General features: G+C 45.9%; 1 long non-coding RNA gene across 1 annotated transcript in view; it reads left to right on the forward strand.

Moving 5' to 3' along the window:
• LOC112551912 overlaps positions 1-15,375 on the forward strand; it is a 42,915-nt gene extending 27,540 nt beyond the window's left edge. Inside the window, exon 3 of the long non-coding RNA XR_003096252.1 lies at positions 13,999-15,375. This is a non-coding gene — a long non-coding RNA (uncharacterized LOC112551912). The remainder of the gene's footprint in view (positions 1-13,998) is intronic.
• The last annotated feature ends 483 nt before the right edge of the window (positions 15,376-15,858 follow it).

Below are 15,858 nucleotides of genomic sequence, written 5' to 3' on the forward strand. Positions count from 1 at the left end.
CAGCCTCTTAACTTGTTCACCAGTATGGGGTGGGATACTGTATCGAAGGCCTTCCTGAAGTCTAAGTATACAACATCCACCCCTCCTCCTGTGTCCAGGCGTTTCGTAACCTGGTCATAAAAAGAAACTAGATTGGTCAGGCACGATCTGCCTGCCACGAACCTGTGCTGATTCCCCTGACTTATAAAAATGCTATGTTTTGCACAATCTCTCCACAACATATGTGAAGAGAATGGGGTCAGATCCAAATCAACCTTCTAGATGTTTTTGCTTAGGTATTGCAAGACCCAGATGTGTACACCTGACTACAGGAAGGTGATCCAGATTAACAAGCCTTCCCCTGCAGTGAATATGGAGACCTGGGTGCCTCTCAAAGGCAAGTCAGGACAGAGCACTTAAGTGCTGAGCGTGGAGATGTGTATAGTTAGCCAATATGAAATGTTAGGCTCAGCGGTGTGTCTGAACTTTTCTGTTCACCGTTCCTCTTTTCTGACTCGGAGTTGCACATTAGATGATTCTCAAGTGTTGGATCCAGAGAGCCTAGAGTGGAGATAATGGCCACAAGCTAGCAGAGAGCGGATTTAGATTGGACATTAGGAAGAACTTCTTCACAGTTCGAGTGGCCAAGGTCTGGAATGGGCTCCCAAGGGAGGTGGTGCTCTCCCCTACCCTGGGGGTCTTCAGGAGGAGGTTAGATAACCATCTAGCTGGGGTCATCTAGACCCAGCCCTCTTTCCTGCCTATGCGGGGGGTCGGACTCGATGATCTATTGAGGTCCCTTCCGACCCTAACATCTATGAATCTATGCCTGAACTAAGATGCCTAGCTGACGGCAGTATTACACTCAGTGTTAAGATATATCACTCGAACGCAGGTGGCATTGGTACCCGCCTTTTTTGCAATAGCCTAGTGATTAAAGCACTTGTCCAAGAAACGGAAGACCTAGGTCCTCAGCCCAAGGGTCTTAAATTCACATTGCCTGCTTCCTAGGAAAGTACCCTACCAAGCCAGGCACTAGTCTAGGTGATAATCCCTTTCTAATCTCCCACTGAAGTTTGCCTATAGAGCAGCCAAGAATGCAAGATTCATAAAGCCAAAAGGGTTGGAAAGGGAGCAAGTAAGAGGGAGCATGACTCTGTGGCCCACTGAGAAGGGTACTCACTTTAGAAGAGGGACTCCTGGGATTTGGTCCCCAAGGCTAGAGCTTTTAATACATTTTATATTAAACTATTTGATATTAGATTTTTTTTTAGGTTAAAAACACAGAAATAGTCTTGGCACCAGGGACCAGAATCCAGGGAGATGTTCTTCTCACTGGATTATGGAGTCCTGCTTCTTGTAATTGCTTTCTTTCTGACCCCATTAATCTTGGCTGGCTAATAAGCCAATTCCAGCAGGAAGGGTGGAATGGTACCCAGACAGTCTATTCTATAGACTGAAGGTTAGGGTCCTCCTCTGGGGAGTAGGAAATGTGAATTAAAATGATGTCAGGCAGGAAAGGGCCTATAAACTAGGTTTCCCACTTACTGGATGAGTATATTAACTACTAGGCCAGGGGTGGGCAATTATTTTGGGAAGAGAGCTGCTTACTGAGTTTTGGCAAGCCATCGGGGGCCACATGACAGGCAGCCAGGGACAGATAAATATTAATTTTCTAATTTTTTTAGGGTCCCCACGGGCCAGATAGAATGGCCTGGCAGACTGCATCTGTCCCATGGGCTGCATTTTGCCTACCCCGTACTAGGCTATTAGGTAAAATGTGAGTGCTGTGGTCATATTTTACATACAAAAAACTAGAACTCTTGGTTCCAAAATGATACCTTTTATTAGACCAACTGGAAAATGGCAAGAACATTGTCCTTTTCTGCAAGATTTCGGGATCAAAGTCCCTTCATCAGGGTCTGGGAAAAGTGTAGATGGTACAAGATGGTAAAAAGTCCCCATAGGTAGGAAATAAACTTCATTTTTGCACAGGGGGAGCTGAAGATGGAAGTTTGTCGTCCGTGAGAGTGTCTTTGTGAGCTGTGCTGAGTAGCTCTTTGATGTGTTGATCAGGTAGAATTCCTTCCCTGGAGGTGTCAGATGGCAGGCAGGGAGGCAAAAAAACTTCCTTGTTGTTCTGCAATGAAGTTTAACATCCAAAATCAGCTGAAAGTCATCATCTTCCATGCTTCAGGGGTATACTTGGTAGCCGTGTTGGTCTGAGACAAAAAGACATACAAAAATGAAGCTTATTTCCTACCTATGGGGACTTTTTACCATCTTGTACCATCTAAACTTTTCCCAGACCCTAATGAAGGGACTTTGATCCCGAAAGCTTGCAGAAAAGGACAATTTCTTGCCATTTTCCAGTTGGTCTAATAAAAGGTATCATTTTGGAACCAAGAGTTCTAGTTTTTTGTATGTCTTTTTGTCTCAGACCAACACGGCTACCAGGTACACCCCTGTGGTCATATTTTGTAATAAACTGCATAGGTTGACTTAAGGCCCTGTCTGACACTGATCTGGATCACAACCCAGCTGAGGCAGGCACTTGGGTGGCTGATCTGAACTGTTTTTAGGCATATGCAGCCACCTAAGTTGAGATGCTAAAGGATCTTTGTGTGCCCAGATGAAGGCACCTAATGTATTTAGACATTTAAATGGTTTTGTAACATGCAAGTGGGCTGCTTTTTGTGACTTAGTGCTGTAAATTCTGCCTAAGTCTTTGTTAGGCACCCACAATACAGGAATTACTTAGGATTTGGACTTGTCTCTGCCTTGAACATCTATGATCTCATGCCACAATGCTGGGATCCTCCCCTGCTGAGGGTGCTCATGCACTCCCTGAAAGGTCTAACTGCACAAAACCAGTTGTACGCTCAGGTTTCAGGCAGAAGTGATGCACTGCACAGTGGTGCCAGGCAAAAGGCTTGGGGACATTCTTCCTGGGAAGTCAGCTTGACAAGAGGAGTATGTTCTTGGAGTGCAGGAAGCAGGAGGCTGTGGGAAGATCAAAATAAGAGAGAGAGCTTCAGGATCTCAGGGGCCTGAGCCTTTGGGACATGGAGGAAGGAGATACTGATTAAAAGCAGCTGGAATCCTCTGGTAAAATCAGCACTAAGTAGTGATAAGATCCCTTTGTGATTCATCATTTCTTACGTGTTTTTCCTCCTAAACTCTCTGTTTTAAAGCAGATTTTTCCTGATGCCTCGCAAGCTTGTTTTGAGACAGGGCTTGTCGAGTTGCATGAAACACCAGGGCACTTAGTAAACGAACCTGCAAGAATAGACAGCAGCTGCAGAGCATTAAACAAATCGCCCCACCTATAGGAAATTACTTGTAATACATACGCAAGCCATTTACTGGTGTGTGTGATGATGATACATGAGTCTATGGTGCCAATGCATTAAACCTGGCAGTGTGCAGTTGTGCAGCATTGTGAAAACAAATTCAGTCTGCAAACATGGCAGGGCTGTATTAAAGGCTTCTGAACTTCAGTGACCCTATCCTTACTTCTAGTTCTTTCTTTACTTCCAAAACCTGCTTTGAGAAGTATCCTTTGAAAAGGTGCCAGCAATGCTGAGTTTCTTAGTGATGTTAAACTGTGGGCAGGTCTGTACCACTTACTGTGTACAGTTACTGATATGAGGTAATAAGACATTCAGAATGGATAGGTTTACAAAGGCTTCTATACAGGTGATTAAAAAAATCAGCAGCCAAAAAAGAACACGAATAGACATGTGAAATAGGTGCTGATGTGATTGTTCTGCATTCTCCAGGGAACTTGCTCAGTTTGTCCATTTTGATGGACTGTGCCCAGGAAATAATGTATGGTGACTATGTGGCCCATAAGGCCCAAGCAGAGGAACATAGAGACTTACCACACCTCTTTTTCTAGACTTAAATAGGAGAGCATTAGGGAATGATAAAAGTGAGAGAAGACATTTATGTATAGTCTTATCTCCTGTCTCTGCTATTTTTCAAGTGAAGAGGTATCTTTTTCATACTGTACTGGTTCATATAGTCAATGGACCAGATTCTAATATCAGTTACTGAATGTACTACAGGTAGGAGCATGGAATAAAAATCAAGAGAAGAGAAGAGAAGAGAAGAGACAACTTCCTGGCAATGGGACTGGGAGTAGTTTCCCAAGGGAATTTGAAGAGGCCACTCACTTGGCACAGTTTAGATGGGACAGAGCACTAAGAAATGTGCAGCTGGGAATAATTGTAGATTGATAGTAAGAAAGAGGGCAATGCCTAGATTATGTTTCCATCTCTAAGTGTATTGTTTCTCTAAGTATCTGATGTGACTCTTTCACTTGGGAAGAGGGTGCATTTTTAAATCTGGTTAGCTAACTTGAGTTAACTAATTTAAGGTACGATCCTAATGTTGTTTTCATATGAGTCTACCAGGTTGACAGTTCAGAGTGTTAGGAGTAGGGAAGCCCTTATAGATATAAATAACTATCTTAGATATTTGTAAAGCACTTGTGACTTTAGCACTGATACAAAAGTATGTTGTTTCTCTTTCCACGGCAGGGATTTATAAAAATACCTCAATGTTCAGGAGATGTGTGGGATATAAAGTATTTGACATTTCAGTTGTATTCCTGAGCTGTGATAAACCAAGATGAGTCCTTGGCCTGTGACTTGCATTAATTGGTTGTGGTCAGTTACTTCCCTGTGCTTTTCATTGTCTGAGCACTTTCCTTCAGGTGAGAAATGGGTAAGTTTGATGACTGCACTTCTGATTTTCAGTTTTTACTCCTTGGAACCTATATTAGTAGCAGATATGAATATTACAACATTGCCTTGGGAACGAGAGAGAACAGACTGAATTTCATGGCTATAGCTATACTTCTCAGTATAAGTCAAGTACAGATCACAAGGCACCCCTTGTGTATTATAAAACATGCCATGTAAATAAGTCATATTTCACTTAAGTAGTGCAGGAATTTGGGATTTTTAGCTTTTCCCTTTATAGTATGTGTTCTGGCAGCTTAGAAACCAGCTTCCTCTCTGTGCAAACATTTGAAATCATCTGAGGGTGGTCAGCAGAAAGTCCATCTAGAGGTTGAGGTCAGGGTATTCCCCAGTGTCTTTTACTTCCTTTATGAGAAACATGACTGAGCCCAAGGTCATTAGCATTCTGGGTGCACTGCGAGATCAGCTCACTCAGGATTTTATTAAGAGCTTGGGCTGAATACATTGAGACCTACTGGACCAAGAAATTCCTTTAGAGACCATCTACCCTAGTAATCTGATGTGTGCCTGATAGTGGCTCTCTAGTGTTGAAGAGAGCTCATTAGTTACACAGAAGGAATCAAATTATTTTAACATCACCTGAGAAGGCTGATAGAACCCATGTCCAGCTAAGTTTTTAGCATACTTCTCTCTCTCTCCCCTCCACTTATTGATAGTACTATACCAGGGTTGCTCAACCTTCTTTCCTGGTGAGCCAGATGTGCACTTTGGGCAGATGTTTGTGGGCCAGATCCCACCAGTGGTCCCGATCTGGCACCAGGCCTGGTGTGGTGGCCACCATCAGGCTAATGGAAAGCAACTTGGGGCAGCCCAGCTGCAACCTGGCCCTGTGGGGTAAAAGGGGGCATAGCTTGGCCCTGTGGGTTAAAAGGGGGCATAGCTTGGCCCTGCAGAGGGGAAGGGGCATGGCCCAGCCTCATTCTGGCTATAGGGGAAAAAGGGGGCATGGCTTGGCCCCCAGAGGAGGGGGAAGTGTCATGGCCTGGCCCCAATCTGTCCCCATGGGGGAAAAGAGGGCAAGGCTGAGCCTTGTGGGGGAAAAGGGGCATGGCTTAGCCCCAAACCCAGCCCCATGGGGGGATTGCAGGGGGTGTGGCCCAGCTCCGATCCAGATGCGGTGGGGAGGGTGGCCTGACTGTGACCAGCAGAGCAGAGCTTGGGGTTTGGGAACTGGACAGGGGATGGTGACCATATTAATGGCCACTGCTTCCCTGCCATCAAGTTTCCCACCCTGTGAGAAGCCCCCTAGGCCAGAGGTGATGGCTCCGTGGGCCACATTTGGCTGGCAGGCCAGAGGTTGAGCACTCCTGGTCTATACAGTTCCCCTTACCGTACCATCCGAGCAGCTCATACCTTTGGATATATTTAGCTTGACAACAACCCTCTGAGGTTACTGCCATCCCCATTGACAGAAAGGGAACTGAGATAGAGAAAGACTCAGGTCTAGATCCACAAAATATACTTTGAATCAGGAAGTATCAGAAATCAGAATTGCTGCCATTACTTTTGACTGCCTATATTCCTAGTGGAATCGACATCTCTGAATTAGGCACCGAGGCTCCTTATACAGCAGAGCGGGAGAGTTAGGCACCTCGGAATAGACTTCACAAAAGCCGGCGTGCTGGGTGGGGACCTGTCTTCACCTGCCAATAGGCAAGCCAAGAAGAATGGTAGGCATGCTCTGAGAAGACCTAACAATTTGGGACCCATAGCCAAGAGAAGCATGAGGATCCCCAGTTTGTGGATGACAACAGGGTTTCGGTGTAACCAGGGTACTAAGATGCTCAGCTCTGTCAAGACCGATGTGCTTCTTGGATTGCCAGAACCAAAGTAGGGAACTCTACTGGAAAAACCTTAACTGCAGGACCCTTTCCTATCTGCTTCCAATAACAGTGTTGAAAATATCTTGGCCATGTGTATGTTGGCAGCTTAATCATTTTCAAATACATCCAGAGGATGCATGTTTTTATAACCCTTATTATGAATGGATCTTGTTCCTATTAAAGTATCATAAAGCTTCTATTTTACATGATGTTTGTTCAGATAACTGTGGTGATGTAATGTTTTAAATAAACACTGTATTGCTCTTGAATTTAAAGGGATATGTTATGGGTAGTGTAGACATTTTCACATGTATTTGTGTGCAAGTGTATGTGCTGAGAGGGAGGGAGGGACAGGAAGAAGGAAGGGAGAGAGAAAGAGAACTGTATTTCATACTATGTGTCTTTATGATGTTCCTGGTAGGAAATGAGACTCATTTTTTTCTGAGATGATGATGAAAATAGTTTGACCTATCTGTGCCAAGAGCCAGCAAATTCCCAAAGGAATTACAAGTAAATGCTGTTGAATACAATACAATATAAGCAAATAGCAATAGTTATTATTATTATTGTTGTTGTTGTTATATCTGAATAAATATATGTTATTGCCTGTATCATGTCAGACTTTCCCTGAGAGAACACCCCACTCATTAACCACGAGTTAAACTTTCCTTTATACCACAATCTGGTCAAGCAAGTCACATTTTTCATTTACGCTTGTAATTTTTTTTTTCCATGAAAGTATTTTCAATTATTTAAGTCCCTTAAGCCCTGGAGCTTAAGATACATATTTTAATTGTTTGTCACAAGCACAAAGTAACTTAGAAAATGATCAGCCTTTCAGACCATAAATGACCTGACAGCTAGAATGAGTTTGCACAATCTTTAGTTTTGTGATAAGATTGATCAGTTTTCATTAGCATGGAAACATGTCCCTGTAAAAATGGCACTAGTGATTATTTAAAAGCTGGGTAGTGATGAGTCAGAATTTTGTCAGCTGATATGTCTCCAAGTTAATTTTGAATTACAGGATAAAATCCTGTATTCATCAACTGGAACATTCCTCAGGGCCTAGATTTCTCCCATAGAGTGTTTTACCCTTTTAGCTTTATGGTACCAACATCATAACAAATATATTTTGTAGGTCAGATTTTGTACAGTCCACTGACAGCACTTCCCAGCTCCTATTGAGGTATTCAAACACTTTTCCTTTATTTACAGATACGCAAAGTTATGCATGTATTTTCTACAAAACAGTACAATACATTCCTCTCCTTCCTTTAATCAATACTTGTTAATGAAAACATGCAGGCTTACATTATGCCCTCATTGGCAACACGTCAGAGCCAGGACTTGGACTTACAGAGATTCACTGGGCCACTGTTTAGTTAAGTCAAGGGACATGGTCATCATGGGTGACCTAAACTACCCAGACATCTGCTGGGAAGAGCAGTCAGCTAGGTCTGACCGCTTACATAGGTTCCTAGCCAAGTTACAGGACCTCCACCTAACCCAGGAAGTGCACAGTCCCACCAGGGGAAATGCCTTGTTGGACCTGGTCCTGGCCACAGGTGATGACCTGGTGAGGGGACTGTGGGTGCTCAACCACCTGGGCAATAGCAACCATCGCCTACTGGAATTTACCATCCAGCGCAAGGTGGCAAAGGCCTGCAGCAAGGCAGCAGCCCTGGACTTCAGGAGGGCGGATTTCAATGAGATAAGGAGATTAGTCAGGGAGGCACTGAGGTCCCGGAGGAGGGGGGAGTTGGGAATCCAAGAAGAGTGGTCGTTCCTTAAGGAGATGATCCTCCAAGCCCAAAGCGTGACAACCCCACGCGGATCAAAGGGGGCAAGAGTGCTCAAAAGCCCCCATGGCTCACCAAAAGCATCCACGAACGTCTCAAAGCCAAAAAGGAGGCGTATGTCCTATGGAAGGGAGGGGCCATCACCAAGGAGGATTATACTTCCTTGGCTCGAGATTGTATGGGTGCTGTTAGGAAGGCTAAGGCAGAGATGGAACTTGGACTAGCGACCAGGATCAAAGATAACAAGAAATCCTTTTTTAAATACATAGTGGGTAAAAAGAAGGTACCAAATAATGTGGGGCCTCTGCAGGACATGCTTGGTAATCTGGTGGTAGCACCAGATGACAAAGCTAACCTCTTTAACAGATTCTTTGCTTCCATATTTCTGAGCAGGGACAGGGACATCCCCCCCACTGGGATACGGGATGGACCCAGGGGAGGCACAGCCAGGCCCAGGGTCAGTGAGGACCTAGTCTGGGAACGTCTGGAGGGATTAGATGTGTTCAGATCAGCAGGTCCTGACGATCTCCACCCCAGAGTGCTTAGGGAACTAGCAGAGGTCATAGCGGGACCCCTGGCACAGCTTTACGAGCACTTGTGGTGCTCTGGTGAAGTGCCTGATGACTGGAAAAGGGCCAATGTGGTCCCCATTTTCAAAAAAGGGAGGAAAGAGGACCCAGGAAATTATAGGCCCATTAATCTTACCTCAGTCCTGGGGAAGCTCTTTGAGAAAATTATCCAGGAGCACATCTGCGAGGGGCCAGCAAGGGAGTTCATGCTTAGGGGCAATCAACATGGGTTCATTAGAGGCAGGTCCTGTCAGACCAACCTGGTTGCCTTCTACGACCAGGTAACAAAAGCCTTGGATGTAGGTGTTGCAGTGGACGTAGTCTTTCTGGACTTTAGGAAGGCCTTCAATACTGTCTCTCACCCCATCCTCATTAAAAAATTAGGCATCTGTGGTGTCGATGCCTTCACAGTCAGATGGGTCACAAATTGGCTAGAGGGCTGCACCCTGAGAGTGGTGGTATACGGGTCATTTTTGACCTGCAGGGATGTGGACAGTGGGGTCCCCCAGGGCTCAGATCTTGGGCCCGCGCTGTTCAGTATCTTCATTAGCAATTTGGACAAGGGGGTGAAAAGCACCTTGTTCAAGTTCACAGATTACACTAAGATGTGGGGAGAAGTGGGCACGCTAGAAGAGAGGGACAGGCTACAACTAGATCTCGATGGGTTACAGAGGTGGGCGGATGAGAATAGGATGGGTTTCAATAAGGACAAGTGCAAAGTGCTGCACCTGGGGAGGAAGAACCAGCAGCACACCTACAGGCTGGGGAACTCCCTTCTCATCAGTGCAGAGGCAGAAAAGGAGCTTGGAGTCATTATTTATTCCAAGATGAATATGGGCCGACAGTGTGGGGACGCGGTCAGGAAGGCTAACTGCACTTTGTCATGCATCCATAGATGCATCACAAGCAGGTCCAAGGAGGTGATCCTCCCCCTCTATGAGACATTGGTCAGGCTGCAGTTGGAGTACTGCATCCAGTTCTGGGTGTCGCACTTCAGGAGGGATGTGGACAGCACCAAAAGGGTCCAGAGGAGGGCCACCCACATGATCGGGGGCAGCAGGGCAGGCCCGATGAGGAGGCTATGGGACCTGAACCTGTTCAGCCTCCACAAGAGAAGGCTGAGAGGGGGGATCTGGTGGCCGCCTATAAACTGGCCAAGGGAGACCAGCAGGCAATGGGAGAGTCCCTGCTCCCCCGAGCACTACCGGGGGGAACAAGGAACAACAGCCATAAGTTGATTGACAGTAGATTCAGGCTAGATATCAGGAGGCACTACTTCACAGTCAGGGTGGCTAGGAGCTGGAACCAACTTACAAGGGTTGCTCGCCCCTACCCTTGGGGTCTTCAAAAAGAGGCTAGACAGTCACCTAGCTGGGGTCATTTAACCCCAGCATCCTTTTCTGCTCATGGCAGGGTGTTGGACTAGATGATCTGCTTAGGTCCCTTCTGACCCTACCAACTATGAAACTATGACACTGTCAGAAAAAGGGCCTGCATCTATTACGTGCTAAATGGGGTGGGGAAATGGCCAAGTTCCTTTTGAGTTCAACAGTAACAGAATTTGGACATGTACATGGCTCACTGCTCATAGACCTTACACCATAATGTACCTATCTCCACACACTTATTTTGGGGGACACCTACTATGAGGTCTACCAGGGGGTTAGGGCTGCAGGAACCAGAATTGGAGGTGAATCTTGCAGATGACACAAAGGAATAAAACACCCGTCTCTTTGATAGGTGCCTATGGCAGAACATTACTTCCAAGATCATTATTTCTTTTAGTTCAAGTCTTTTTCAAATTGTGGATGTTTTACTCAAAGTTAATTATTACCCTAAAGTGACAGTACTTGCTTCTAAAATTGTTTCAGTGATGGCCACTCAACTGGCTTTTGACCCCTTCACCCAGGAATGAACTCAGATCTGCAGAGCAATTTACCTAAAAGGAAAGTGTTTTGAGTGTTCAGTTAAATATTTACTTATGCCTTTTTTGGCTTGCTGATTTATTCCCATGTCCTCTCAGACACCACCATTAAATCCCACTAATTTTGTGGATACTTTTCTGCTCAGGCAAAGTTACTCAATACTGTTTGGACTTGTCAGCTACTACTTAACTGCAAATATTTTCATATTTATGTTATAAAGGCCAACAGAGACATCACAGATAATTTCTTCCTGTTCTTGGAGAAGCGCATATGAGTGTGCTTGGGATTCAGATGGCTGAATTTTGGCTTTAATAGCACTAGAGTATCATGCCATATGCACCAATCTAATAACCTGAAATGGGTAAGCACCAACACCTGTCAACAGTTATTGAATTAACGGTTTGGCTCAACTGCACTTTCATCAAGGATTAGGTATGTGGAGACTCCTCAAAGTGCCTGAACATCCATATAGGCTAAAAGAAAGCCAGAGGAGAAGGAATCGTCAGGTAAACCTGGCTCCAGATAGATTGTAGCTTGAATTTAGACTCACAAAAGTACTTTGATGGTGTTGTAGTTAGGCACCCAGGTTCCCTATGCATTCTATGGGGAGACTTAAATGCCAAAAGATTCACAGAAGCCACCGTATTGAGCGGGGAACTGCTTATGCTTAAAATAGTCAGCAGTGGAAGGGAAAAGAGTGAGACTTAAGCCAAATCCTTCAAAAAGAGCATGAAGGATCCCACTTCATGATAGTCAATAGCCTGGTAGTCAGGTACTCACCTTGGATATAGGGGATCTATGTTTAAAGCCATGCATGGATTAGAGACATGATCCTTGGGTTCCCGTAACTTAGATAAAGTTTGAGTAACTGAGCAATTGGATAATCTGAAGTGGGACTTTCTCAATCTCTCAGGTTGGAGCTGTTCCACTGGGTATAAATCCAATTTTTATTAGGCCAGCGAGAGAAAAAGAGTCTGTTGGCCAATGGTTAGGGTGCTGATATGGGAGATTAAGAGCAAATCTCTGCTCTGGTAAGAATTGATCTATTTATACCGAGGGAAACATTCATCAAGAGGGCTTGAAAGTGAGACTTCAGAATGTACAACTGGTTAGACCCCTCACTGGGGATTTGGGGGGCTTGGGTTCAAGTCCCTGATCTAAATCAGGCAAAACAAGGGTTAGAATGTATATCGCCTCCATAACCGGTGCCCTTACCAGTTGGTTATCATAGGGACATACCAGCATAAGAACCCAACAAATTCCCAGCTTTCCAATTTCTGGCTGTCTTTTGTGAAGACCCAATCTGAACATACTTGTGTCAGGCCACAGCCTCAAACCAGGGATCTTAGCCTGGCCAACATGATTGCTCAGACTGATCCAGGCTGCTCTGAAGCCTCCAGCAGGGCCTAGCCCTCCACCCACTCCCTATCACCAGACAGGCCAACCCAGGTCACCAAAGCCTCCAAATCCCCCATATAAATCCCTTGACAGGCACAGGAAGTGTCTGAACAACAGGTCTCAACCTGATCTGAGGTGGATTTGTGATGCTCTCTGGCTTGTTCCTTTACTTTGTTCCATGGATGATCTCCTGACTTCTTGACCCAGCTTGCTTCTTGGCTCCGCTCTCTGCCTGAGCCCTGGTTCATTGATTCGGCTCACTACTAGACCCCACTCTTGGATTGAGCTCATGACTTCCTGACCTGATTTGTCCTCAGACTCTGCTCACTCATCCTGGCCCCAGTTGACACCTCAATCCCCAAATGGCTTCAGACCTGGTTGCTCATGTCCTGGTGCGACAACTTGTCAGGTTGTGTCCCACTGGGGAGATAAAAAATGTGTAGACAGAGAATCCTGCAAGCCAGTCTGCTTTGGCTTTGGCAACTGCTCCAAGCAGTAGTACAATGTCAGGGCTTATGAGGCTTTTGGTAGGCCCACCAGCAGAAACAGAGGTGCCTAGTGGATTTAGGGGCTTACAGATTTAGGCGGAAACTTAGAGAAGACGTTGGGGATGTGAATACCACTTAAATATTTGATTTTGGCAAAGGCAGTTTAGTGCCTAATCTAATCTTTAATATCTGTACTCTAGAAAAACAAGGTCTAGGTTTTTGCATACCTGCCTCATATCTATATGAGGTTGGACTATGTCCACATCTTCCATTTTTGCCTTCAGGCTTTCCTCCAAAAGAAGTCTCTCCAAATTAGCCAGTTTCCTCCTTGTCCATCTTCATCCAAAGGGTCAGCATCTCTCTAAATGTAGGTGTAAGAGTCCCAAGGTCCTTTTTATGCCAAAAGCTTGATTTGGCCCTATAAGTTTCTGTGATATGCAGTTCCCTAAAAATGTTAATGCCCATACTTTGTGAAAAGTTATGTGCATAAATCAGCCATGTCCCTGACAGTGACATGGCAAAGCTCGGTATAACATACAGAGTAGCTCTGTAAGCTGTTTATGAATTCTCTCTCCAATGTATTACGTCCATTTCTGTCAAAATCAACTAGGCATATCTTTATTTGACAATTTTATTGTTGACAAACCATGGCTTGGTACGATTTTATAAGACTTTTTTTTTTTTGCCTTTATTTGCCTCATCAATGACCTACAGCTGGCGAAGGGAGACAGAACACCAATTACTGGCACGGAAATACCATCCCAAAGCTGATGGTTTGCCTCATAATGATTTTTTACCAGGGCTGTGAGGGCTAGCAAACAGTGCTGCAGCACGGGGAGGAGGGTGAGTGGGGGGACTGCCCTGGGCTCTGAAGCGAAGGGACGCCAACAGGCACTGCCCAGCGGGATGCGGGATGGAGCTGCAAGTGCCTTGTTTGTGGGGTCGTGGGGACAGGGGGAGGGTGGCTCCTGCCATTGTGTGCACTCCTGGGCAAGCACAGTGAGGGGTGCCCCCCAGATCTGTGCGTGGGGCGAAGGCGGCCTGCTGCTGTGGGCTTTGCCCCAGGCGCCAAATTTTGTTGCTATGGCACTGGTAGCAAAGATGCGTTTTTTGCCTCCCCAACATCATCTACAAAGTCTTAATCAAAGAATGTTTTTGATAGATAGGCTGGTTAATCCAAATCCTTCCACTTGGTTGCTGATGTAAATCCCTCCGGTTGTAAGGAAATGTCTGTTTACTTTGCAGATAAAAATGGATTTGATTCAAACCACCCTCTTTATGGCAACAGAATTCGAGCAGTATTAGAAGAGAAGACTGCTAGACTCTGCATTGCTGCTGGAAGGTCTACAAGTGCAGGGAGAACTTCACTCATCAGCTGCTGGCAGGGCACTTGCCTCAATTTTGGATTATGCTCCCTTTTTGGGCCAGAGAGAGCCCAACTCTGCAGCCAAGCCCCACTTACTTAGCATGCATTGGGAAAGGGCTGGAGTCACTGGCACTGAGGATTGTTTGGGAAATCTGCAGGATTGGAAAATGTTGGGCTGGTTTGTACTGTGCTTTAACTGCTTGGGGAGTTTTTTGCGTTTGTGGGGGGATGTCTGTTTTTGTTTTGTTATGATGTTCCATTGAGGACAGATTCATATTTCTTTACTGAAGCTTGAAGTGAAACTTTGAGTCATATCTTGTATTCCTCCCTTGAGCAGCTCCAGTACCTTTCTTAAGATGAGGTGAATTCTCCTCACTTAGTCCAAGCTTTTCTCATCTGCTTTGCCCACCTCGCTGGCCATTCCCTTGTAGCTCATTCTGTGGTTAGGTTGCCTGACCCTTAGGCTGAAATAAATCTAATGGATGAGGCTCTGCAAGATCTTCTTGAAAATGCAGCCTCCTCCCTCCCCTTTACAGCCACTCTGTGCCTCATGATGTCTGTCTGGTCTGTTGTTGGACCTCTTGAGCTGTCATTCCCATAGGGTGACTCAGCATCATCTACAAAGTCTTAATCAAAGAATGTTTTTGCTAGATAGCCTGGTTAATCCAAATCCTGACCCTTAGGCTGACTCAGTCTTATCTGGGTGTATCCCAAAGCAGGCCTTTGCTTACATTCCTTCTGCTGGCCTATTTTTTCCAGACCTACTTCATTTAACTTTGTGGTTAAAAGCAGCAGATCATGGCTCTGCCCTGGGCCCTGGCCCTGCACTGTCACCGTCCATGATCCTGGCCCTGGCTCCAGCCCCAGCCCCAGCCCTGGCCCTGACCACATGTCTCATTCCGACGTGTTGCTTGCTGCCCATCTACCCAGCCGAGCATGCCCTACTCATGGGGATCTCATGTCCACCTCTTCCATGGACCTCACCTGCCCACTCCATCTCGTGTCACTGGTGGTGGGTGTGAGACAGATGGCGCAGGCTGCCCAGGCAGTGGGGCTGGGGCTGGCAGCAGCAGCAACACAGGCATCAGCAGCCAGAAGGAGCTGCTGCCACCGGGGCATCTGAGAAATGGAGTCCAGCCACTGCAGTGTCCCTGCCCCACAGCCTGGGCTGCCCCTCCGCATCTGGGCCAGGTGGGTCTGAGGGACCCACCACAGGCTGGATAAAATCCCTTGGCAGGCTGGATCTGGTCCACGTGCAATATTTTGCCCATCCCTGAGTTAGGCTGTTCTCAGTGGTGGCAAATGACAGAACAAGGAGCAATGGTCTCAAGTTGCAGCAAGGAAAGTTCAGGTTAGATATTAGGAAAAACTTTCTCATGAGGAGAATAGTAAAACAGTAGAACAGGTTACCCAGAGAGGTGGTGGACTCTCCATCTTTGGAGGTTTTTAAGACTGGGCTAGACAAAGTCTTGGCTGGGATCCTGTAGTTGGGGCTGGTCCTGCTTTGAGCCGGGAGTTGCACTAGATGACCTCCTGAGGTCCCTTCCCACCCTCATTTTCTAGGATTCTATAACAGGAACTCCTTTCTCTTTCATTACCAGAGCCCTCTGCCTTTTACTCCTGTCTTCCTTTCTTATATCCCTGCCAGGGTGGGGCCTCCCAGTCTGAACTGTCCCTCTTAGCCAGCCCTTCCCTCTTTTCTCTTCCCTCTTCTTTCAAAGCATCTTATGAAGTAGGCT

Source organism: Alligator sinensis, unplaced genomic scaffold (assembly GCF_000455745.1).
Source record: "Alligator sinensis unplaced genomic scaffold, ASM45574v1 scaffold523_3, whole genome shotgun sequence".
In the NCBI taxonomy this organism is placed as follows: domain Eukaryota; kingdom Metazoa; phylum Chordata; order Crocodylia; family Alligatoridae; genus Alligator; species Alligator sinensis.